Below are 25,309 nucleotides of genomic sequence, written 5' to 3'. Positions count from 1 at the left end.
CTGCAGAGAGTTGGATTCAGCACAGTTAGTGCGCTGATGGTGCATGAAAGACATGTTTCTTCAGCTTCAAGAGCTAGAGATGGAAAGAATTAGTATAGGTTTACTTGGCAATTATACATGTTTAGTCAGGCATGGCATGACAGCGGTAAATTGATGTGAGTGCACTGCTGGGTTGGATTAGGCCCATGGTCAGCAGAATGAGAGTCTTGTGTATGGTGTATGAATGGCATGCGAATGGACCATAAAGCAGTTGGTGCCATGACAAGGCTTTATGGCTCACCATCAGAAGGCTTGGTTTCAATATTCAGATACTTTGATAAGTATTTATGCTTTGAAACCAGAATTTCCTGAGGTGCTAAAACCAGTGCAGAAACCTGTGTAAGTGGTGGATTAACTTTAAGAAATTAGTACCAGATTTATATCTGTAGCCATAAGATGGCACTTACTAAGAACACCTTGTTTTCTTTTTTTGTCATTGTGGAAACCAGTAGAATTTTGGCTAGCTCAGCCGGCACCTAGGCAAACCTGCACATGTTTGAAAACTAGGCAACCAGGGGGTTCAAGGGGTGCATGACTTGCGTGGCTCTTGGCAGTTTTGTTTTACCAAGAATCCCCAGCAAAGATTAAACTTTGCCTAAAAAACACATTTTGCTTGCACTTCCGTGAGGAAAAGTCCTGGAATCTGCAGACAGCAACACCTCCCTGGACTCCCCATGTGTCTAGCTTTCAGAAATCTCTGGGTTTGGTAGGTTTCTCTAGATGGTTACCAAGACCAGGACCAAAAATGCAGGTGCCCCCCTTGCAAATCTAGGTCATTTTGTGATAGATAATTTTGGTGTCTCCACAGTACGTTTTGGGCCCTTCCCTGTTGTGGGCACTTGATCCACCCACACAAGTGAGGCACCAGTATTTTTTTAGAGACTTTGGGGAATGCTGGGTGGCAGGACATTTTAGACTGCCTGCAGATTCCAGGACTTTTCCTCACAGAAATGCAAGGAAAATGTGTTTTTTAGGCAGAGTTTGAGCTTTGCAGATGATTTTGGGTTCAAAAACGTGGTGAGAGCCACACAAGTCAGCCCACCCAAGATATTCGTAGGTGTCTATTTTTCAAAAATGTAAAGGATGGCTAGGTTTCTCTAGGTGCCGGCTGAGCTAGGGTCCAAAATTTCTAACTACCTAAATTGGAAAAAGGGTCTGTTTTTGGTGGAAAAATTTACTGCGTCTATGTTGCATTTTGGGCACTAGGTCGACCCACACAAGTAAGGTATCATTTGTATCGGGGGACTTGTGGGAGCACAGAATAGTAGAACATTTGTTATTACCTACTGGATTTGATTTCGCTGCATTTGTGCCTTTCAAATGTTAACCAGTGTATAAGAAAGATGACAGTTTGAAAAATCAAACCATACGCTAGTACTGGTGCCCATAAATGCAGAAATGTATAAATAACCACTGCTCCTAAACTCTATAGCTTGTGTCCATTTCAGAAATACATATGTATCCTTGATGCCTATTTTTCGTTCTGCCTGTTTCGCTATAAGAATTGGCCTGTAGTCAATACTAAATAAAAAGCCACTGCATGGCGCAGCTCAGTTGTTGATTGATTTACCTTGAGTTCTTGGAGATTCTACGAAACCTATAAATCCCCAAAACCAAAAGGATCTAGCGGACGTAATGGTATATTGCTTTAGTCAATCTGCCATTGTTACAAAAAGTTACAGATGAAAACATTGTCAGAAGTGCTTGTTTTTCCCTACTCATTTTCAGCATTGATTTAAACAGTTATTTTCCTTGGAAAGCTCTTGAGGGTTCTACACATATGACCCCTTGCTGAATTTTGAATTTTGTATAGTTTTCAGAAATCTACAGCTTTTCTGGATCACCCATGGGTTTCACACTGGTTTCCACCACATACAGGAGGTAGGTTGAGTGCACAAAAAATAGGGAGAATAGGCTACCTCTTAGAAAAAATAAAAAAATGTGGTTCAAAATTAGGTCTTTGGATTCAAATGGGAAGATAGTGACTTTAGTACAGCAAACTGTTTGTGGATGCCATTTTTAGGGGGAAAAAGACACTTTTATCTGGAGCACTTTTTCCCTAGTTTTCTTCAAAAACGCAAACTCTTCTAATATTTTGCCTACTTTCTCAGTCCCCTCCAGGGGAATCCATAAACCCTGGGTACCTTTAGCATCCCCAAGATGTTGGAAAAAAAGACACAAATTTGACATGGGTACCTTATGTGGAAAAATAATTATGGAGCCATAAGCGCAAACTACCCCAAATAGCCAAAAAAAAGAGCTTAGCACTTTGGGGTGGGGAAGTGGGGGGGAGGAGGCTGAGGCTGGCTAACCCATTAACCCATGCTGCATTGTATAGTGAGCAAAAGCAGAATGTGAATGATTTTACTATAACAATGGACGAAGAGCGCTGACCCAAAGCCTCTCTATAGATGCATATCCGTGTGTGTCTTTATTTAGGAAAATAAATATCCGAAACTTTGAGATTTTGGTTTGGCTACTCTGCATTTTTTTCCTTTGTTTTCTATTTCTTATTTTCACACAAAAGCAAGTTGTAAATACGGGGCACTCGTTACCCAGTTGCTTTCTTTAAACTCGACCATGAAGAACTGATGTTTCAAACGGTTTTCCTTCTCACCTCCTGACTGGCGTTATTAAAAAATCACTGTGACAGAGCAAACGATCCGTTTCGGAGGTGCGGTGTCACGGAGGGCTTCTCTCTGGTCACTAGAAACCTGGGATGAAATTTCACCTTCTGCACGGGCTCCCCTGCAGGGTGCAGAATCAGATTATCACTGATCCGGCTCTAACGAGCTACTTCACGTACTGCTTAGTGATCTGTGACCAAACCCCGCACACTTACACTGCTCTTTATGGGATTTAAAAAAATGTGAATCGAAAATAAGCGTAGTGTTCAGTGCAGGTGTTTTAAAAATCCCTGCTAAAAGTATGTGTCTGCTCCAGTTATTCCCCGCGTGCGAGCCGCTACCAGCCCCCGATAATCCGGCCTTGTGGAAACAACTCCCGCTCGTGAAAGGTCGAGCGGGTTCTCACTTTCACCCAGCTAATTGTGTCCTAGTAATTAAATCTATTTTCTTCTGACATATGGATTGAAACCCTAGAGGCGTCACGTTCAGTTCAGTAAAAGCACAGCTCCGTAGTGTTACAGCCCTGCCGCCATCTTGCGTGAGACTGTGGGACTCCTGTTACAAGTAAACACTGCACAGAAAAAGAACCAAGGTCGGCTGTATCATCACAACTCTGCCGCGAGCGCATCTTCTTTTGCGTTGATTCCAAGCATCGTACGAGTACAAAGCGTGACTATTAGGAGAAAGAAAGTAGCAGCTGTGATCTCTGCGCGGGTGCGGCTACGAGTAGTGAGGCAGGTGCACCGAGGCACAAGGGCGTGTTGGTCCCACTGCACTCAGATTATGTCAGCGAGGGTGCAAGGGGGCCCTTTTTCTTTCCTCGTACTAGGGCTGCGCCAGTGGAACAATGTAATGTTGACAATTATATGAAAGGCACTGGGAAAACCTGGACAGGAAATACAACCCCACAGTCTGTAGACAGCAAGCTAATCTGAAATCCCATTCTAGATGTCAACGCAATAGAAACCTAAATTACTGCGGACTAAGAATAGCTAAGTGTGATAAAAAAACACTTTACCCCGTTCATTATTATGGTTCAAATTGGTATTAAAGTTCATCCAAACAAAACAAGGAAATAAAAAGTGAATGACCAATTAAGAAGGTACCGGCAATTCCTCACATTTCGAGAAGAAGCATCGGTTATGGCTCAAGGTGTGAAATACGCACATCATCTCCAGGTGTAACTGGGAACGAATGTAGCTTGAGCAGCTAATGCAAATACAATTTATTGTATACATTTACATAACGGCCTGTTATTTGAACATATTATCTCTTTTCCCAAACTGCCACCAATACAATCTTTATTTTACGTTCATTGTATTCTACTTTAATATTGATATAGCGCTCACTATCTAGGTGGGACGCTGAAGCGCTTGCCTACATGGGTAGCATGCTGCATCGTGTACGGTGTGTGGTTGATCGGATAGGAGAAGTGTTTCCGTGTGGTGCGTGATGGCCACCGAGGTGCAGTTTTCCTGAAATGGGATGCAGCACATAGTAGTGCAATGGATGAAGAAATGTGAGATATTGGCGCGCACTGAATTACCAATGTTTATTTGTTAAATAATAACATAAAAGCTTGTACTTCCAGTCTGTAGATAGCAGTGACAACAGTATGCTGCAGAAAGCTCCTAGGTAAGACAGTAACAGCTATATATAAGTATTGGCAATGCCAATAAATCTGGCTTCAAAGGAATGCTGTATGGTAAAGTGATGCACTATCAGTAAATATCATGGGAATAAGTATTTGTTTGTGTGGAAGCAAAGAGTAGAATTTTATCAGTGAAAGTTAGGTTGCATGGTCAAGCCAGACCATACTTTAGGATCTATTTTGCTCTTCAAATCACTTTCTGTCCTGATGATGACCCTGTAAATACCTCTTGGGTCGATACGCCGTTGACACTAAGGGACATCCGATTACAAAGCTGGTCCACTGGGAGGAAACATGATCAAACTGGGCCTTTGAATGGACACTTGTATTATCTATTGCCTATGTTACAATTACCTTTTGTATTTTCTCACCACTGCACTCACTTGCACTGTGTGATCACCATATTTCACAGAGCAATATTGTTGTGTTTTTTTTGTAGATCCTTTGTGTACATTGTATGCAATTCAGATTTGGAATTTTCAACAATGTTGTGTATATGAAGGGCCTTTGTACTGCATACAGATTGCTTTTGTCATTTATTTGCTTATCATTGTACTTATTGACAGTCAAACAAATGCAACTTTTTGGTTAAATGAATCCTAGAGGATTATTGTATACACTATCCTCCCTAGGTATATGGGGTGCTTCTGTGGTAACTGCACTTTTAGAAAGTTGGCATGTTCTTGTCCTGAACATTCTGAGGCCCTCTACGAGTTTCCTGCCGCTGGGGCCAAGTAATTGCTCCACCATCAGTGATGCATATTGGGCCCAAACAGTGAACAACAGGACGTGGAAGTAGCTGGGAGAGGGCCGTCCTGCCAGGATGGGAAAGGCGGACCTGTTCCCTGCCCCACTTACATTTCAAAGGATTGTCTCCAGCACACTCACAAAGGAACTTAACACCAGTCTATTGTCATCCTCGTTCTCATACAGCCTGGGCAGGAGACAAAAAGTCAAAGAAGGAACCAGATGTGGTGGTGGACTTGATGTTTTCCCCACTTCAAGGAGTGTCACCAGGTACAAATATTAGACACCCTGAGCCAATCATCACTATAGAACTGGACCTGTTGACATTGCAGAAGAAGGACTGCCTTGTTTCTCAGGTGATTCCATGCTGCTTGAGGCCTGCCTTATGCTTCAGGGGACTTGCCTGCTGTTAGCAGAGGACTGCTCTGCTGTTTGAGGCCTGCCTTGGTCCCAAGATGACTGTCCTGCCGCCTGAGGCCTGCCTTGTCCTCCAAAGGACTGCCCCCTGCTTGAGGCCTTCTCTGCTTCTCTGAAAAGGAAGACTGGACCTGCTCCCATCATCCCAGGCTAACCTGATTGACTCCAAGGTCACTTGGCTGACTTGCTGCTCTGAGCTACAAGAATACAGCAAGCTTCAGCGGCCTACCTGCAACTGCCCAGCTGACCTGTTTTAACTGGTCCTGCCTGGACCTGAAACTGAAGCGGCAACTGGACCTGCCTGAGCTCTTCTGGCCTCTGCTGGAGTGAGTTCCTGATCTCCAAGAGGAGCCTCTCCAGCTCCTGGACCTCTGGCTGGCATCCGTTAAGGTGTGAAATCCTGATGTTTTGAACTCTACGTACAGACTGTGTGAAAGTAACATTTTCAGCAGGACTAACCAGATCCCTTTCTTTGGGCCGCACTACATTGTGGTTGGCCTGAACTTGGGAGTTCGTCCCGGGCCGGTGCGACCAGATGCTCACAGTCAGCACTTTCTGCTTCTTGATGATACTTTTACTTAGAGTTTAAAATTGCAATATCTCTGGTTCTGCTGACTTGATGTTTGTAGTTTTGGCCTCATTTTATTTATAACAATTTATACTATTTTTTCTAAGTTAGTTTGAGATTTGTATATGGTCAGGTTCCCACTTTATTACTGTTTGTGTGCTACATAAATACCTGACACAGTGCTTCTAAGTTACGCCTAACTGCTTTTGTGCCATACTGCCAAAAGTTTAAGCAGAGGTTAAATTAGTGGCTTTTGTGGGTCACCTGGACAAATATTGTCGTTGTTGCTTAAGAAGAGATTTTCACCCCCTTAATCAAAAATAAAATTTCGTACAGAATCCTAGTGTCCACATTGTACCCTTTGCGGGGCACCTCATTTGCTAAAACCATGCCATGAAATGTCAATACCATGGAGTGTGTTAATTTATTGGTGCGTTATCACACCCTTCCGAGATGCTGCCTATGGAAAGGAGGGATTATTATCCCTCCTATAAATAGAGATTTCTATACTGATTCAATTTGCAAAAAAAGTCATTATGAATCTCTGGGTGCAGTAATACAGCACATCTCAGAACACCTAATCAGTAATTTTGAGCTAATCACAATGGGGGCCATGTGCTCAAAAAAGGACCACCTTTGAACAAAGCATTACGATTCAAGCACAAGTTTTTGCTGTACTGAAATTATGCTTTTGAGTCAGGGAGTACTTGATGGATTGCACCAACCACTGTTAGCCAAGAACGTTTATTTTATTTTTATTCTTTTTAACTGGCACACATTACAAAGTAAATGAGAAGCCTGATCTCTGACTATATATAAAAAAACAACTCCCACACCCCTTAAAACTGTGCTAACCTGTGTGTTTTTTACAACTTAACTTGAAAGTTGTGGCAAACCAGTCCTGAGTACCACAAACAGGTTTCCATGTGCACCCCTGTTTGTTGCCACTTACTGACTCCTTGTAGCACTGAGACGAGGGGGAACTACTGTGTTCAAGGGAAGAGGGGTAGTCTGGTCAGTGTATGTGAAGCAGATATCCAGATATACATTTGGGAAGATTCTGGGGCGATGGCTGAAGGATGTGGCTGTTTTAGGATGCTTGTTTAATGATCCAAATGAACAAATAAAAGAGCTCATCAGTACACTTTTAGGGTCATGTAGACGATCTCTAGTCTTCATTACATGAAGCTGTTTCAATTCTCTCTGAACAGAATTCAACAGTACATGCTTTTCTTGCATCTACCCATAACTGTGGGAACACTCTCTGTAGGAAAGTCACTCTTTTTGGCATGGTTACCCCCACGTTTAGCTTGCTGTCAGTGTGCTTAGACTGTTTTCACTGGGATCCTCCTGCTAACCAGGACCCCAGTGATTGTGCTGTCTCCCTCCAAATTTGGTTACTTAGGACTTTTGTACACTCCATAATTGGCATACTGGTGCCCCCTTGTAAGTCCCTAGTATATGGTACCTAGGTACCCAAGGCATTGGGGCTCCAGGGGTTCCCTATGGGCTGCAGCATGTATTGTTACACCCATAAAAGCCCATGAAAAATGTGTCTGCAGGCCTGCCATTGCAGCCTGCGTGAAAAGGTGCACGCACCCTTTCACTACAGGTCACTCTTATGGAAGGACCGCTTAGCCCAGAGGGCAGGGTGCAGGTCCCTGTGTGTGAGGGCACCCCTGCATGAGCACAGGTGCCCCTGTGAACTCCAGTTCCATTACACTGAACTTCGTAAGTGCAGGAAATCCATTTTACCTGTGTACTGGACACAAGTCAGCTACGTAATGGTAACTCCGGTATGTATGGTATCAAACAAGTCGGAATCATACCTCAATAAAAAAAAATCCTATCCTCACACATCAAAGAAAAGAAGGACAAAAAGGTGGCAAAGAAAAAGTGCTCGTGATTTAGAACCACAAAAACCAATAGTAAATCACCCGACCAGCTGAAGCAGGTGAAGGCAGGACAAAGGATTCTTGTAGGAGAGTGAGGCAACACCCTCCCCCTTTGAAAAAGATTTTACAAGGCTTGGGAGGGGTAGCCTCCCTGCTCTGGCTCGAAACTCAACAAGGGAAAGGGGGAGTGACGGCTTCCCTCTCCATCACCACCCCAGGGGTGGTGCCCAGAGCTCCTCCAGGTGGCCACTTGATTCTGCAGAGGCCCCTGGGAGCATTTGAGTGGCCAGGTTAGGCAGGTGATGTCAGAGATCCCTACTGATAGGTGGTCACTGTACTAGGTGACCAAACCCCCCATTAGGGCTACTGAGGAACTCCCTTTTGGCTGGGTCCCCAGATTCTACGTGCAAGACTCCACCAGGACTCCTCTACATCGTTCACTTCTACTTCTGGCCACTAGAGCTTCAATTGGACTCTTCAGGAACCGACAAGACTGCGATGTCTGCGACAACCTCACTTTGCAACTTTGTTTCTTTGGCTCCTTCCAGCAATTGCAACATTTCCCTGGCTGTTCATCCTCAGGGGTCAGCGAAACTTCAGCCTGCACCAAGAAGCAAGAAAGAATCTCCCTTGGAGTGAAGGAGTCACTCCCCTGCAGCTGCAGGCACCAACTGCAAAGAAGTCTGGCTGCATGGATCTGCTCTCCTATGAAACTGCATGGATCCTGCATCACAGGTGGGGGTGTGGAGTGGTCCTCTTGGTCCTCTCTGCCCGCTGTCCAACTTGGGAGACGGTGAGGCCTTGCCTGTCTTTACAGGACAGTACACCCTGTGCACTGTGACTCTTGCAGATACCAAGGCTTGTCTTCGCCTGCTCCAAGGGATCTACGGGCTCCGAGTAGCCCCGGCCTCCAGCACATCTTCCTGCCAAGAACAGCCTCCTCTATGCTGTTCCGGCGACATGGGACACCTCTCCAGGTGTGCTGACTGGGCCTCACTGCAACTTAATGTGCCTGCTGCCAGTAGTTTGCCTGTAGGGGCTGTGACTGCTTCTCCTGGCTCTCCCGACTGCCGAGGGTCAGCCGTGACCCCCCTCCAAGGGTCGCATCCCCTGGACCTTGCTGGACCTCTTCAGTCTAGCAGCTCTTCTTGTGCTTCTTCTTGCATTTGCCAAGACCTGTTGGTGATTCTCCTAACCACTGACCATCTGTAACCCGACAGCTGACATGAGATACCATCTGCACCACTCCAAGAACTCCTCTTCAGCTCCTGGGCAGCACAATAGGTCTTCTTCTTCCCCGTCCACCTGGTTCTCCATCCACAGAAGAGTGGGTAGTGGCTCCTGCCCCAACCGGGCACTCCATCTTGGACTGGGCTCTGTGCCCTTCTTTTGCAGGTTCTCTTCTGCCTCTTCTGCCAGGATCCACCTTTGGTTTCTGTAGGAGGCTGGACTGGCTTGTAGTGAGTACCAAGGGGTACTTGCACCTTGCACCAGGCCCAGTTATCCCTTATTAGTGTATAGGGTGTCTAGCAGCTTAGGCTGATAGATAATGGTAGCTTAGCAGAGCAGCTTAGGCTGAACTAGGAGACGTGTGAAGCTACTACAGTACCACTTAGTGTCATATGCACAATATCATAAGAAAACACAATACACAGTTATACTAAAAATAAAGGTACTTTATTTTTATGACAATATGCCAAAGTATCTTAGAGTGTACCCTCAGTGAGAGGATAGGAAATATACACAAGATATATATACACAATAGCAAAAATATGCAGTATAGTCTTAGAAAACAGTGCAAACAATGTATAGTTACAATCGGATGCAATGGGGAAACATAGGGATAGGGGCAACACAAACCATATACTCCAAAAGTGGAATGCGAACCACGAATGGACCCCAAACCTATGTGACCTTGTAGAGGGTCGCTGGGACTATTAGAAAATAGTGAGAGTTAGAAAAATAAAACTCCCCAAGACCCTGAAAAGTGAGTGCAAAGTGCACTAAAGTTCCCCTAAGGACAAAGAAGTCGTGTTAGAGGAATAATGCAGGAAAGACACAAACCAACAATGCAACAACTGTGGATTTCCAATCTAGGGTACCTGTGGAACAAGGGGACCAAGTCCAAAAGTCACAAGCAAGTCGGAGATGGGCAGATGCCCAGGAAATGCCAGCTGCGGGTGCAAAGAAGCTTCTACTGGACAGAAGAAGCTGAGGTTTCTGCAGGAACGAAAAGGGCTAGAGACTTCCCCTTTGGTGGACGGATCCCTCTCGCCGTGGAGAGTCGTGCAGAAGTGTTTTCCCGCCGAAAGAACGCCAACAAGCCTTGCTAGCTGCAAATCGTGCGGTTAGCGTTTTTGGACGCTGCTGTGGCCCTGGAGGGACCAGGAGGTCGCAAATTGGACCAGGAGAGAGAGGGGACGTCGAGCAAGACAAGGAGCCCTCTCAGCAGCAGGTAGCACCCGGAGAAGTGCCAGAAACAGGCACTACGAGGATGCGTGAAACGGTGCTCACCCGAAGTCGCACAAAGGAGTCCCACGTCGCCGGAGACCAACTTAGAACTTCGTGCAATGCAGGTTAGAGTGCCGTGGACCCAGGCTTGGCTGTGCACAAAGGATTTCCGCCGGAAGTGCACAGGGGCCGGAGTAGCTGCAAAAGTTGCGGTTCCCAGCAATGCAGCCCAGCGAGGTGAGGCAAGGACTTACCTCCACCAAACTTGGACTGAAGAGTCACTGGACTGTGGGGGTCACTTGGACAGAGTCGCTGGATTCGAGGGACCTCGCTCGTCGTGCTGAGAGGAGACCCAAGGGACCGGTAATGCAGCTTTTTGGTGCCTGCGGTTGCAGGGGGAAGATTCCGTCGACCCACGGGAGATTTCTTCGGAGCTTCTGGTGCAGAGAGGAGGCAGACTACCCCCACAGCATGCACAAGCAGGAAAACAGTCGAGAAGGCGGCAGGATCAGCGTTACAGAGTTGCAGTAGTTGTCTTTGCTACTATGTTGCAGTTTTGCAGGCTTCCAGCGCGGTCAGCAGTCGATTCCTTATCAGAAGGTGAAGAGAGAGATGCAGAGGAACTCGGCTGAGCTCATGCATTCGTTATCTAAAGTTTCCCCAGAGACAGAGACCCTAAATAGCCAGAAAAGAGGGTTTGGCTACTTAGGAGAGAGGATAGGCTACTAACACCTGAAGGAGCCTATCAGAAGGAGTCTCTGACGTCACCTGGTGGCACTGGCCACTCAGAGCAGTCCAGTGTGCCAGCAGCACCTCTGTTTCCAAGATGGCAGAGGTCTGGAGCACACTGGAGGAGCTCTGGACACCTCCCAGGGGAGGTGCAGGTCAGGGGAGTGGTCACTCCCCTTTCCTTTGTCCAGTTTCGCGCCAGAGCAGGGCTAAGGGGTCCCCTGAACCGGTGTAGACTGGCTTATGCAGAATTGGGCACCTCTGTGCCCAACAAAGCATTTCCAGAGGCTGGGGGAGGCTACTCCTCCCCTGCCTTCACACCATTTTCCAAAGGGAGAGGGTGTCACACCCTCTCTCAGAGGAAGTTCTTTGTTCTGCCATCCTGGGCCAGGCCTGGCTGGACCCCAGGAGTGCAGATGCCTGTCTGAGGGGTTGGCAGCAGCAGCAGCTGCAGTGAAACCCCAGGAAGGGCAGTTTGGCAGTACCAGGGTCTGTGCTACAGACCACTGGGATCATGGGATTGTGCCAACTATGCCAGGATGGCATAGAGGGGGCAATTCCATGATCATAGACATGTTACATGGCCATATTCGGAGTTACCATTGTGAAGCTACATATAGGTAGTGACCTATATGTAGTGCACGCGTGTAATGGTGTCCCCGCACTCACAAAGTTCAGGGAATTGGCTCTGAACAATGTGGGGGCACCTTGGCTAGTGCCAGGGTGCCCTCACACTAAGTAACTTTGCACCTAACCTTTACCAGGTAAAGGTTAGACATATAGGTGACTTATAAGTTACTTGAGTGCAGTGTAAAATGGCTGTGAAATAACGTGGACGTTATTTCACTCAGGCTGCAGTGGCAGGCCTGTGTAAGAATTGTCAGAGCTCCCTATGGGTGGCAAAAGAAATGCTGCAGCCCATAAGGATCTCCTGGAACCCCAATACCCTGGGTACCTCAGTACCATATACTAGGGAATTATAAGGGTGTTCCAGTAAGCCAATGTAAATTGGTAAAAATGGTCACTAGCCTGTTAGTGACAATTTGGAAAGAAATGAGAGAGCATAACCACTGAGGTTCTGATTAGCAGAGCCTCAGTGAGACAGTTAGTCACTACACAGGTAACACATTCAGGCACACTTATGAGCACTGGGGCCCTGGGTTACCAGGGTCCCAGTGACACATACAACTAAAACAACATATATACAGTGAAAAATGGGGGTAACATGCCAGGCAAGATGGTACTTTCCTACAGTTTCTTCCAGTCTTCTTTGGTTCTTGCACAATACCTTTTCTAAGTCCTCCTGTTAGTCCTTGAGAAGACCAGGTACTTACCTCTTCTATCCTGGTCCCTGGGGGTCACTCAGGTCCTCATCTCTTGGGGTACCTAGTTCTTCCAGCTTCCCTCTAACAACTCCATATCCTTGCGTGGGGGACTTCACTTTGCATTCCATTTTCTTACTATATGGTTTGGCCCTCCCGTAGGGCCCTCTCTATTTCCTAAAATTGTTACCAATGCTTGTTGTTTCTATGCTAATTTCTGATTGCTATTGTGTGTGTGTATATATATATATATATATATATATATACACTTACGCACTTACCTCCAGTTGGGGGGACTCGCTATAAGTAATCTAGTGTTGTGTTACTATAATAAAGTACCTTTATTTTGGGGTGGTTCTTTCATGTGTGATACGTTGATGTGTGACTATAGTGATATTGCATAAGCTTTGCATGTCTCCTAGATAAGTCTTGGCTGCTCAGCCACAGTTACCTCTAGAAAGCCCTGGCTTCCAAGACACTGCCTACATTCATGAATAGAGGTTGCCTGGACCTGGTTTAAGGTGTCAACACCATTGGTGTCCACCACACACCTGGCTAGCTTTCTACACTCTCGTTCTGTACTTTATTTGCATTTAACTCCCACACATTGTGGGCAGCAAAAGCAGCCTTGAAGGGGTACCTCCAATTAATAAATTCCCATGTCTGGGCATATCCTGTAACTGAAGATCGGACATTCCCTCACAGCACTTCAAGAACTAATGAACACTGTTGGCTGTATGCATACACCAAGACCAGTGTGCTTCCATTTACTTTACAGCTATTAAAATTTGTAAGAAGGCTACAGCATTCAATTACTAGGGCTGTGGATAGAGACAAGCATTTTGAGCATTGGACAAAGGGAAAACATTGGATTCTTTAGATTGGTTTCATGTGTTCATGGTGGTGGGGAAACTTAGCGTGACATAGGATCGAATACAACAAATCCAGTAACAAAAGTAAAAGTAAATAGTTTGTCTGGCAGAACGTTTTCCATTAGGAGGAGGTAGTAGACACAACAATGCAATTGTTGTTCCATTATCATCATAACTCTTGGTGGGATTGCTGAAGGAGAACCTTGTATATCAGAGGTTGAAAGTGAAGAGAAATGGAGTGTGCCATAGCTTAGTTTGAGAACAATATCCTGCAATGTAGATAAGCGGTAGACAATGCAGGAGATGGATATTACCCAAGAGTTTGGAGGACATACACATTTAGCTGTTAAATGGCTGAAGTCAGCTTAATGTAGTCAAAGAAATTAATTTGGCCCTAGGACACGCAGAAGTCAGTACTTCAAATATGAATAGATCTGGCCTGCAAGGGACAGGGCACAGGAAACAATTCTGACATTTCGAACGGGAAATCACTGTTGACAAATTTTGTGTATGTGTGCCAACTTTTTGTTTTATGATAGCTAGAACAAAATGTTTTTAATTTATTACCTGCTATAATGTGGATACATTTACAGATATCCAACTTGAGATATGTTAGATTGTTTTTCAGAGGATAGAGGAACAGACAAACAGAGTAAATACACTGGGGGAAAAGTGATATTAAGATGTGCACCACAGACACAGTATTGATTGTTAGTCAAGGAGGCCTTGGGTTACCAGAAGTTCATAAATGTTACTAGATAGTGAAAGTGATAATTAATCAGTGAAAGATTGATCAAAGGGCAATTTCTAACCTACGGTATAAAAGAATCGTCTATTACAGATATATAATTTCTAAACAGAGTATGTTAAGCACATTATTTAACCAACTGATTAGCATGGCAGTAAAGATCTAGAGTAATATGCACGAATTGTTAGGATAGAAAGTCAAGCTGATCCTTCTATATGCTACTATGGCTCAGAAGAGAATTTATGAGAGAGTAATTTAAGTACACATGAAAGCTCATCCATACTATTTGGTTATACTGTTGACTATATTTAGCACTTCTAGACAAATATGCTTAGGTCCCAGGTGAAAAATTGGAGCTTACACCAGGCAAAGTGTTAGGCGTGATTTAAGGGCTACAGAGATATATAAATCTGCTCTTCCTCTCTGTCCCTTGCACACACACCCAGAATCTGTCTCAGCTGCAGCAGTGGCTGCTCATTCTCCTCCATCACCACCAAAGCCTGGAATGACCTACCCCTCTGAACTGCACCCTCACTGGCAGACTTTAGCAAGAGACTCAAGACCTGGCTCTTCGACAGAGACGTCGCACCCCAGTGCCCAGATACCCCCATGGGTGATAGCGCCAAGCTCTATAAATGACTGATTGACATGTGCACTTGTGATCAGGCAAATGCCATAATTCACAGTGCAGAGTGGCTGAAGTGGGCTACCCCATTGCCTCATGTGTATATTATTTATGGAAGCAAAATGTGAATAACAGTTAACAGACCAGAGAATAAAGAGTGCTGATTCATAGCCCCTCACTGTCTGTATAGAACTCTTAATGTATTCAAACTTACATGAGTCTGTATAAACCGAAGGCCGTCTTTCGGCCAGACCTAAAATAGAAATCATTTTGTAAAGAAAGGTACCCTTGATGAGACTTGGTACACTGGCCCTATTCAGAGTTAGTTGGTGTTTTCAGTCCCCCCCCCCCCGCACTGCCCTGTTTGCACAGGGGGCTTAATTCTGATTTTAGCAACATTTACTACAAAAGGTAATTTGCAAGTCTGTTAGACACCTTGCTCTTTGTTAAATTTCAGGGGGTCAAACCAGTGGAATTTAACAGGGGAAAACAGTATGGTATTTATTGTAACATTCAGATTTGTGTATAGTGGGCACCAAAATCCACGTTACTTCTCATTAAAGACACTCAAAAATATATTAACCTCGGGGTATCAGATTTTACTAACTATGAGACATAGAACCTAATTCCTCCAACAAAATTGGAATCAGGGCCATTGTTATGGATGAAGTGCAGCCATACAAACTGTTATTTCCAGCTGTCCAATAATTTAGACCAACTTGGGGTCCAGGGACCCCAGGGGGTCCACAAAGCCTCCTCAGGGGGTCTGCGCCTGCTTAGAAAATTAAATGATATTAACAGATTTGGGGCCAGATGTATGTAGAAACCACTTTGCGATTCTCTAACAGCGATTTTTAAGAAATCGCTATTTCTGATTCGCAAAATGGTATGTATCATATTTGAGATTCGGTAATAGCGATTTCTTAAAAATCGCAAATGCTATTATCGATTCGCAAATAGCGATTCTGAGGCCATTCGCACCTATGGGCCTGTAGGCCCATATTTGTGAATTTTTTGCATTTCCCAAATTGCAAATTCCCAACTGGAATTAACAATTTAGGAAATGCAAAACCCCAGGTGCTGCACCCCAAAAAATATTTCAGGACATGTAAGGCGCACACATGCCAAAGGGGCATGTGTCCCTAACATGTCAAGTTAATTTAAAAAAATGCATTTTTAATGCATTTTTAAAAATTTGCACATGGTTACCACCAAGTTTTACTTGGTGGTAATTGCGATTCCTTAATGCCCAATTCGCATTAAGGAAAAGCTTGATACATGTGCTTAAGAAATTGCAAATAAGGATTCCTTATTTGCGATTTCTTATTTAGAGAATCGCAATTTTAAGGAATCGCTATTTTAGCGATTCCTTAAAAGTGCATAGCGAATGCCTTTGCATAATGAAAGGCAGTTTTGCATTCGCAAACGGCCATTTGCACCGTTTGCGAATGCAAAAACGCTTGATACATGTGGCCCTTGGTCTCCAGCTTTCAATAAAGACTCAGTGAGGGGTCCCCGGATTCCAGTAATGATTCAGTGGGAGTTCCTGGGGTCCAGTAATGATAATGTGGGGGTCCACAGAAGTCAAAAAGGATAGGAACCACTGATTTAGACATTATAACTTTTGGGAGATAGGATGCACTTCCAAGGTGCATGTCCTCAGCCTAACTCTAGCATATACCATTTATTTAACACTGAATGCTAATTAGGTGTTACCGCTTTCCACTAATTGTAGACAAGGTATTCCTTTATGGGAAACAGGTGTACATGAAGTTATATTTAGTAAGGCAACCAGAGACCCGTATTTTCAATAAATAAAACCTGGTATTTTTGTACTCCACCAGGAGCGTGGGGATTTAAGTCTTGTATGGTTCAGATTAAACAGAAAAGAGTGGAAGTGAGAAAGTGATTTATTAGTCTTCGAGGTGGGGCGCTTCGCCAAAATAATAAAACACTATCTTCTTAGCTTACAACACATTCACTGAGAAAACTCTGCTCCCCCTTGATATGGCACAACCAGCAGACTTTTTGACAGAGAAATGCGCGACTGATTCAAATGGTACCAAACCACACTGAAGTCAAGAAAATAACAAAATAAAATCCCAAACCAATGTAGAAAAATCAAATAAAATGTTAAAAAAGCACACTAAGGGAAACGGAAATATGACTTTCTTATAGTTGAAGGCAAAACAAGTCAAGAAATAAAGTGCCAATTAGAATCAATTTTTGCAGTTGACCCGGACCTAGGTGTGTGGACCTACGTGTGTTTCAGGGTAACAACAAAAGCGCAGGGTTAGGTAAGCCTTGTAGGAAGCACAGATCACATGTTTTGCCTTGGAGCTTGGTATGTTTTCTTGAAGTCAAACTTTTACAAGCTGCGGATTATATGGCATCAGTAAGGGTCCCTCAGAGTCAGACAGATCGAATCTGGCTGCTCCTGCAGAAGCCTTAAGCTTTGGCTTCAAAAGCACTCAGGGGAACAAAACTGTTTTTCACAGCCACAGAGGTCGCTTCAGTGCTGGGGTATCTTTGCTGCCTCACCTGTAAACAATGCTTGCGTTAAGACTTAGGGGGTTATTACAACTTTGGAGGAGGTGTTAATCCGTCCCAAATGTGACGGATATAACACCAGCTGTATTACGAGTTCCATAGGATATAATGGACTCGTAATACGGCTGGTGGTATATCCGTCACTTTACTGTCACTTTTGGGACGGATTAACACCTCCTCCAAAGTTGTAATAACCCCCTTAGTCACTTATGCAGAAGTCTACAGCTAAAGAGGAATTCACAGGATGGGATACGTCTTTTCAGCAGCCACATGACAGTCTCAAACTTCCCTGGAATAAGCTTGGAGCAGGGCAAACCGGTAATTAGTCGCAGGCTAGATCGTGCCTTTTGATGGAAACTTCTGCGCTGTGTACTAGCCCTCCATGGGCCAAACCTCACCTGATATGTTCTACAGTTCTTATGTTTTCATGGAAGAGGCCTAGGGCCCAGGCCTCTGATTGGTTTGGTTTACTACAGGGGTTCCAGTACAGCCTGCTCTCAAAAGGGTAGCTGGTTCTCCCACAAAGGATATAACATTTCTTTAGACTTTTGTGTCTCTGAGACAGTACCACAGGCTAGACAATTGGTCATTTTCAATCCATGCGTAAAAGCAGACAGTAGGACAACCTTAGAAGTAGAGAGCAGGACCACCGCAGACTTTCTCACTAGCAATGCTAGACAAAAGTCTTACTTTGGATTCTTACCGGGGTTCAGAAGTGCTCTGATGAGCTGGTGGTGGGATGTCATTTTTATCCATTGAACTAGCCAATGATTTCCTGACCCTACCCCTGCCGTAGTCCTACCATCAGACATTCCAGTATTCCTGCAGCTTCTGTCTTCTCTGCCTGTAAACTATCCTGGAACCCGCTGCTCAAAATGGAAAGCATCTGGCTCCTCTGTTAAGAATTCTTATACTCCACCTATGCCCAGCCCCATGAAAATCAGGAAGAAACCTTTTGATTGATCAGGAAATTGGTTACGCAGCAACTGGGAACAGGGACAAATGTCTCAGAGTGTTCACCTAATAAATGGTTTCTTGCACAACTCAGCTTTGACCCTTTCTTGCAATCTGTTTCTCTCCACTCTCAACTTTCTAAGTGATAGTAATTACTCCTTGCCACCCTTTCTGCTCAGAATCCGGATTTTCCCTGACAGGCCATCAAAGATTAGTCACTGTTTTGAGGGAATTCCAGCAGAATTTAATTTATTACTGTGGGGGCTATCAGGCAGCACAAAGTACCATTTTAGAAAGTTACCTTTCCACTATAGTTTCCAGAATCTATCTTTACCTGTGAATTAGACTTTTATTTTAATCAATATTAAAAAAGACCCTTGAATGGAATAGTTAATAGTTTTCCTGCCAAAATTGTGAAAGTGAACTTTTAATCACAACCACGGAAAATGCTGCTTTACTTTAACAGTGAAAAAGTCATTGTGTTGCTGTTCCTGCTATGAATATGGTTTTACTATTTTGCATGACCCACTTTTATATATTTGGCAAATGGTCCTGTAGTCTCCAAGGCACACCCAGGGTAACATATCTAATGCATGAACATATTTTTTTCTACACTTCAGAGCCGTTTCCTATGTCCTGTGTTACTGTAGATTTTTAAGCTGCAGCCAGCTATGACACAATGTGAACAACAAGCCACCCTAGACGTGACATTTAGGCCCATATTTATGGATGGTTAGCGTCGCTTTAGTGCTGTTTATTTTGGCGCTAAAACGGCACTAACCTAACTCCATATTTATATTTTGATGGTAGACCCGTCTATCATCAAAATATTGGAGTTAGCGCCATGTTTAGGATGTGCGAACCCACCTTGTGTCAATGAGATGCAAGGTAGGTGTTCACGTCCTAAACACAACTCTAACCCCCTAGCATAATATTTACCCCTCTGCGCAGAAACAACACGCCAGGAGGAGGCGGACCTAAATAATGGTGCATAGCACCATTATTTAGCGCATGGGTCAGACCAGGTTCTGAAATGCAGGTAGGCCCATTTCCATGGTTGAACACCATGGAATAGGCCCAAAGATGCCCACCCCAACCCCCCAGCAACACCACCACCCACACCACAGTTAAGTTGCAGGTAAGTGTTTGTGTGTGGTGTGCCATTTGGAGCCCCTTACATGGGGCCCCCTACCTGGCACTGGGTATTTTGGGCATGCCCAGGTAGCACTGGTCCCCTGTGGTGGGCATTGGGGTGGTGGGCATGACTCCTGTCTCAACTTAAGACAGAAGTCATTTTTTGGCTGCTTGTGCATCAGAAAATGATGCTAGTCTGATTATGAAATGTTGTCGCTAACCAGCCTAAGGTCATTTCTGACCCGCTAGCGCCATTACCCCTACCAGTACTGCCATCCCTCCCCTGGCTAATGTCTTTTTTTTTTTTTTTTACGCTAGCAATTCCTTAAAGCCATTGTGTGTCATAACTTAAATATGGTGCACAAATGGTGCTATGGAATGGTGTTAGCTTGCACTAAAAAATAGGGACAAAGTATGCACACGGTGAGACTAATTTAAAGTGTTGCAAAAGCCACAGTAAAAATACCTTAAAAAACAATCCATTAAAATAGGAGTGGGAGGACATAAACATTTCCTTTCTCAGTGTAAAGTTTAGATTTAAACCTGGAAGATCCAAGTGGATCAATTTTGCAAATACTGTGACAATACACCAGTGTGCCAAAGTGCCAACATACTATCATGTCACCAACTTTCAAGTGTGGTGTCACTGTTGGCAGACAAATAGACAATATATTGTGATAACGTTGCAGAGCCTTATGATTACTATTTTTTGTATGGCTCTGATATACTGCTGGGGTTGTTATGAAGCAATAGATAGCAGTTTAATTTGCAGTAGTTGATGGCAGAAAATGCACAACCATTTAATCACTAGGACTCCAGCCTATGAATGGCTGGGGTGGGTTACCAAGATAGCAATGTCACATGAAAGCAGGTGATTCTGCATTATATTGTACAGAGCTAAGACATTCCATAAAAAGAAACTATAAGTAGATATCTTACATCACCAACACCTACATTGTACAATGACAAAACATCCTGTAAAAAGAATCTATAATTAAATATTCTTTATCACCAACACCTAATCTGAAAAATTAAACCTGATTGGACCTTTCTCTTTAGCCTTGGTTTGCAATGTCATTTTCTTCCTTTCAGGGTAGCCTGAATCGTTTGCTTTAACAGATATTGTTCTGGTTTTATTTATCAGCTACGTTTCTGGTTACTAACTGTATATATAGATGAAAAGCATTTAATTTCCTTTTAAAACAATACATTTTCACCACTGTTTAAGAAAAACGTACAGATGCAAAGTTCTTTCTTGTAAGAGACAATTAAACCATATAAAACTGTCTGATAATCTCTTTTTGTTGACTGCTCTGGCCGGGGAGATAGAAGTGATATTTCACTGTAAGCAACAAGGAAACACTTTCTGTCTAAAGTGCTTAATTTTGGATTTTCTTTCCTTTCCCGAGGAGAGCCCTTGCCTTTCGTCAGTAGAACACACCAAATTTCTTACATAGTTTACAAATCTACTAGTACCTATGCTAAGAAGTAGTTTGCACAATAGAGTGTGCTTGCCTTTTCTGCTTAATGATGTGGACGCATCAAGATTAAAAACACTGCCTCCTTAGTCACAGCCCCAATGCCATAGAAACACTTTTGAGGAATCATCTCATATTCTGAACCTGTATTTGTTTAGCGAGAGAGCACACTTATAAAATCGTTTCTCTTTAAGGATTTCTGCACATTTTGCAATATTCGCTTTTGAATCAAAGTCTAGAACATGGGTCATGTGTCTCTTGTAATTGAGATACTATCCTCTCCTGCTACTTTAAAAAAATGTTGCTATTCATACTTTTCTGGGCTTCTCTTGTGTAACCTAACCACCTCCTTTACATTTATAACATCCAAACATAAATCCTTAGTCAATATTCTGCTGTCTAAATTATAAACTTGGGCTGTCAAACTAGAAAACACCTATGAGAATAAACACACCTTTCTGTGACCCATGATGATTAAAACTGATGCCACCAAGGGATTATCTTCAAAAACAAAAACTTGGTTTAACTCCCCCAATCCCTATGGGATGCATTCTCTTTGTCTAGTAAATACAGGTATTAATTGACTTGCTTGTCTTCTGGCTATTTGTGGAATCACCTTGGAAGTTAGCCTTGAGCAGTCTTTAAAATACCCAGAGTAGTTCCTATTCCTTGAAATTAACACATGGTGTTGGTCTCAGATGTCAAAATAGCTTTTAGCATTAGAGAGGACTATTGCACTGTATATATTCCAAGGTCTATTTTTAAAAACTTTGAACCTGTACCACTAAACACCAACCTAAAAAGAACACTGCTTTGCCAACCTAAGGGGCTGATTTTACCTAACTTACTTCAACTAAGGCTGAAGATAGCTTTGTAACACCAACGTTATGCTAACTTTTGGTGGAGCCCAGTTCACGGTTGCAGGCATTACTGTGTTCTGTGCTAAGAACTGCATTACAGTAATCCATTTCGCTCCATGTAAGCATATGCTGCGGTGGTGCGATTCCCAGGCTTAGTACGTAGATAAAAAAAAAATCAATAAAATAATCTGGCAAACAGTAGAAATTAACAACTGCTGTGCTCTTCTTTTCGCTTGGTACACCTACACTGCCCACGTAGTCTGTAAATATTGTCAGACAGAAATTTGATAACATATCCTGTTGTGTGCCATATTTTTTACATTCATGTTGGCTTCTGGGTACCCATCCAAAACTAGTGCGTTGCCGCTAAAACAAATGTTGTAAATACGAATAATTTTGATATACGTTTTTATATAGTGCTTGCTGTTTCCCAGCTCAAAAGTACTCATTTTATCGACCTCGACAAGAGGTTACAGATGGGCATCAAATGGTGTCTGCCCATATTGAAATTGACACCCTCAAGCTATATACCCATCTTGCAGCGCTATCATACTAATGTAACATTTATAAATGGCTTAACAATGTCTGGGCATGACAGGAAAACAAGATTTTTTTTTAAACTTAAAGATAATCATTCTTGCTATATCAAAAACAAAAAAAACACTGCCCAGCCATAGACATCCATGCACAAAGAAAAAACAACTTGGTACATGTTAACTGAGTATATAAAGATAAATCAAAGTGCATATTCAAAAGCCCAAACATCATGTTTACAGTAGGCTAGTGAGTTCTGTTTTTTTCTTTCTTACTTAAGTGTGCAGATCCCAGCACAGTACCCGATGCTCTACTCTAAAAACACCACCTAACCCACCATAACATTCAAGAAATAACGTATTTAGGGTGAATTATGCAAAAAAGGGAAAATAAAGAACACAATTAAACCAACTATTCACAGCAGAGTTTACACACATGAAATATCAGTGTTTACTTTAAGTACAGTTTCATCCTATATTATAAATTAACAGCACTACATTTTACATTTTTATGTGAACATAGCAAGAAAGGCGCATATCCACTAGCCCGACAGTAATCTGTATTGTTCGCATGTTTACAAGCATGAATTCCACTGACAGCGAGTGGGTTAACAAGGACTGCCACCTAAGTACCAGCTCCTGCGGAGGACCCGTGCCTCCGATCCAAGCAGGCACCTCTGAGGGCACAGTAACCCGCCGCTGCTGTTTCCTGTCTCTCTCACACGCCAGCCTCGTCTGGGGAGGAGGTGGAAGACGGAAGGGGGAGGTACACACAGAGTACAGCAGAAAGTCTACATCAAAACCATCTAACTGTATTTAGGGAAACCGATCTAAACACCTACTGCGGCCCTGGGTTAACACAGCCCTATAGTACGGTCCACCCGGCAAACTACGCGTTTGTGCGATCATCACATACACACAGATTGCCCTTGTATATCTCTAACCTCTTCCCCCAAAAACGTCCTCTCTACCAAATATTTCCTTCCATCTAGCACCGATCTGTGTAATCCACAGCACACTGCGGAGGGGTGGGGGAGGGGGAACACCCTTCGATGCTCCCCGCCACCACCAGCCTTCCTCCCCCTGCGAGCAGCACACACCCTGCCCGATCTCCTATCGCCTCCCTTTAAATTATAATCCGGAATCATGTCCACCCTGCAACCTTCCCGAGTCACGTGCCCTCGGAACTCTATCCTATGCTAAAATCGGAAGAAAAGACAACATTCAGGCGGCGAGCAGGCAAAACAGAGGAGCAAAGTTTTCTCTTACCCACAGGGATCGCAGCACTTTGTGCACAGCCTCCCCAGTCCAGATCTGAGGCTCCTGCACCAGCTAATCTGGGAGAAAGGAAAGGCAAAGGGAGGGAGGGAGAGGGGGGTGGTGCCCAGGGGGGTATAATTTGTTCTCAGATCAGCAGCGATCTCTCCCCCGATCCGCAGTGGAAATGAACCATTGATTTATTCCTGGAATCATCTCCACAGATCTCGCCTATGGGGTGTAGGGGGTATAAGGGTGGGGGGCTGGTAATTTGCTCTCTCTCTCTCCCTACCACATCCCCCCTATTCTGTTCTGTCTTTGTTCTGTAATCCCAGTAAAATTGAAAGCCATTCGCCCCGTCTGTAATCCCAGCCCCGCTCAACAACAACATCTATTGGCTGTAATTTACATACAGGATTAACAAAGCAGTTTCAGGGAAGGGCAAAAAAATGAAGAAACAGGGGTGTTATTTTTATGAACTGGCATGTGATAGAAATTTAGAAAATATGCATACAGGTAATCTTGTTTTGGAGAGAGGGTGCGTTCAGTTACTCTGAAGGCTCGTTTTGGTGTGCGTTTAATAATCTATATTTTTGGTTTGACTCGAATGTGCTGCTCTGGTGTCAGATTATTCGAGATTACACAGACATGGCTCTGCGGAAACCACGGGGGAAGGCAGAGAGCAGCGAGCTGTGCAGCCATAGGCGGCTTCAGAAAGGGGCAGGATGAGGACGGCCAGGCTGGTTGCGTGCAGCAGCTGGTGCGCTGTGTGTGTGCAGTGCGCCACTGTTTAGCAGCCGCCCTGACCTACACACCGGGATCCCTGCACTTTATAATCTCAAAGGAAGAGCCGGGCGGCCAGCTACAACTGCAGCCCACTGGAAATGAACTCAGAGCACCTCGTATCCTCGCTGGAAGCACACCTGAACTGCAGTGCACTGGAAGTGAACTCACAGCATCTCTACTTTTACAGGAGATGTAGCCTAACGGCTAAAGCTACCGACCTGAGAATATGGGGAAGCAGGTTCGAACCCCGCCTTGGGTGCAAAATCTTGTGATTCTAGGCAAATCACCTGATAATGCTGTACCGAAAAAAATAAACAAATTGAGTTGTAATGTACTCCAATATCCTTGAGCAATTTCCTCACTATCAGAATGTACAAGCATTTGCTCGAGTTAGAGCTATTAGCGTTGTAAATTCCTAACTGCACTTTTCTTGCTACATACATTGAAAATGAAAAGTAAAACAGTTGACATAAGCAAGTCAATTCAAAACGCCACGGCCGCCACAAGCATTGGGCACAAGAGTTATTGGCTCCCTGCATCAATGTCTAGAAAGGATCATGGTTGAAATCAAAGGCAAACTGAAACCGGAGGAGAGGCCATCACACGCTATAACAGGAGGAAGCATGACGTACAGTGATGGCCAACAAATCACCTGGGAGGGAACTCAGCACACAAAGGAGGGACATTTCACAAAATGCACCAATAAAAATGAAGCATTTAAAACAAGCACACCAAAGAATGAATAGCAAGAGTGGGGGTGGTTAAAAGCCCACAGAGAGAATACAACAGGCCAGAGCGCTTGCGCGCTCTACCCTAAACAGGAGGCAAAAGCTAACAGCACATTCTGAACTATTATAGAGCACCATAGGTGAATTCAACCCATTTCAAAATAATAAAGGTAGAATCAGTCACCGCCGATGACGTGCTGGCTCCTAACATTAGAGATTAACTCACAGCACTCCCTAATATCTGCGACCGAATCTAACACCAGCTCCTGAACTGCAGAGCACCGTAAGTATACTGAAAGCATCCCATATCATTGAAAGCCACCCAGTTTTGGAGGCTC

General features: G+C 44.0%; 1 protein-coding gene across 3 annotated transcripts in view; it reads right to left on the bottom strand.

The window, feature by feature from the left end:
* GTF2IRD1 (GTF2I repeat domain containing 1) overlaps positions 1 to 23,879 on the bottom strand; it is a 561,920-nt gene extending 538,041 nt beyond the window's left edge. For 2 of the 3 annotated variants that reach the window (XM_069226904.1, XM_069226906.1), the window contains exon 1: positions 23,470 to 23,864. The gene's annotated coding sequence lies outside the window, so the exon portion shown is untranslated. Of the gene's footprint in view, positions 1 to 23,469 lie in introns of all 3 variants that reach the window. The other variant, XM_069226907.1, reaches the window with a different exon arrangement.
* Between the last annotated feature and the right edge of the window lie 1,430 nt (positions 23,880 to 25,309).

The sequence above is a fragment of the Pleurodeles waltl genome, chromosome 3_2 (assembly GCF_031143425.1).
Source record: "Pleurodeles waltl isolate 20211129_DDA chromosome 3_2, aPleWal1.hap1.20221129, whole genome shotgun sequence".
NCBI classification, from domain to species: domain Eukaryota; kingdom Metazoa; phylum Chordata; class Amphibia; order Caudata; family Salamandridae; genus Pleurodeles; species Pleurodeles waltl.
Note: the sequence above shows the minus strand (reverse complement) of the source record. Positions and strands in the feature narration are given on the sequence as shown.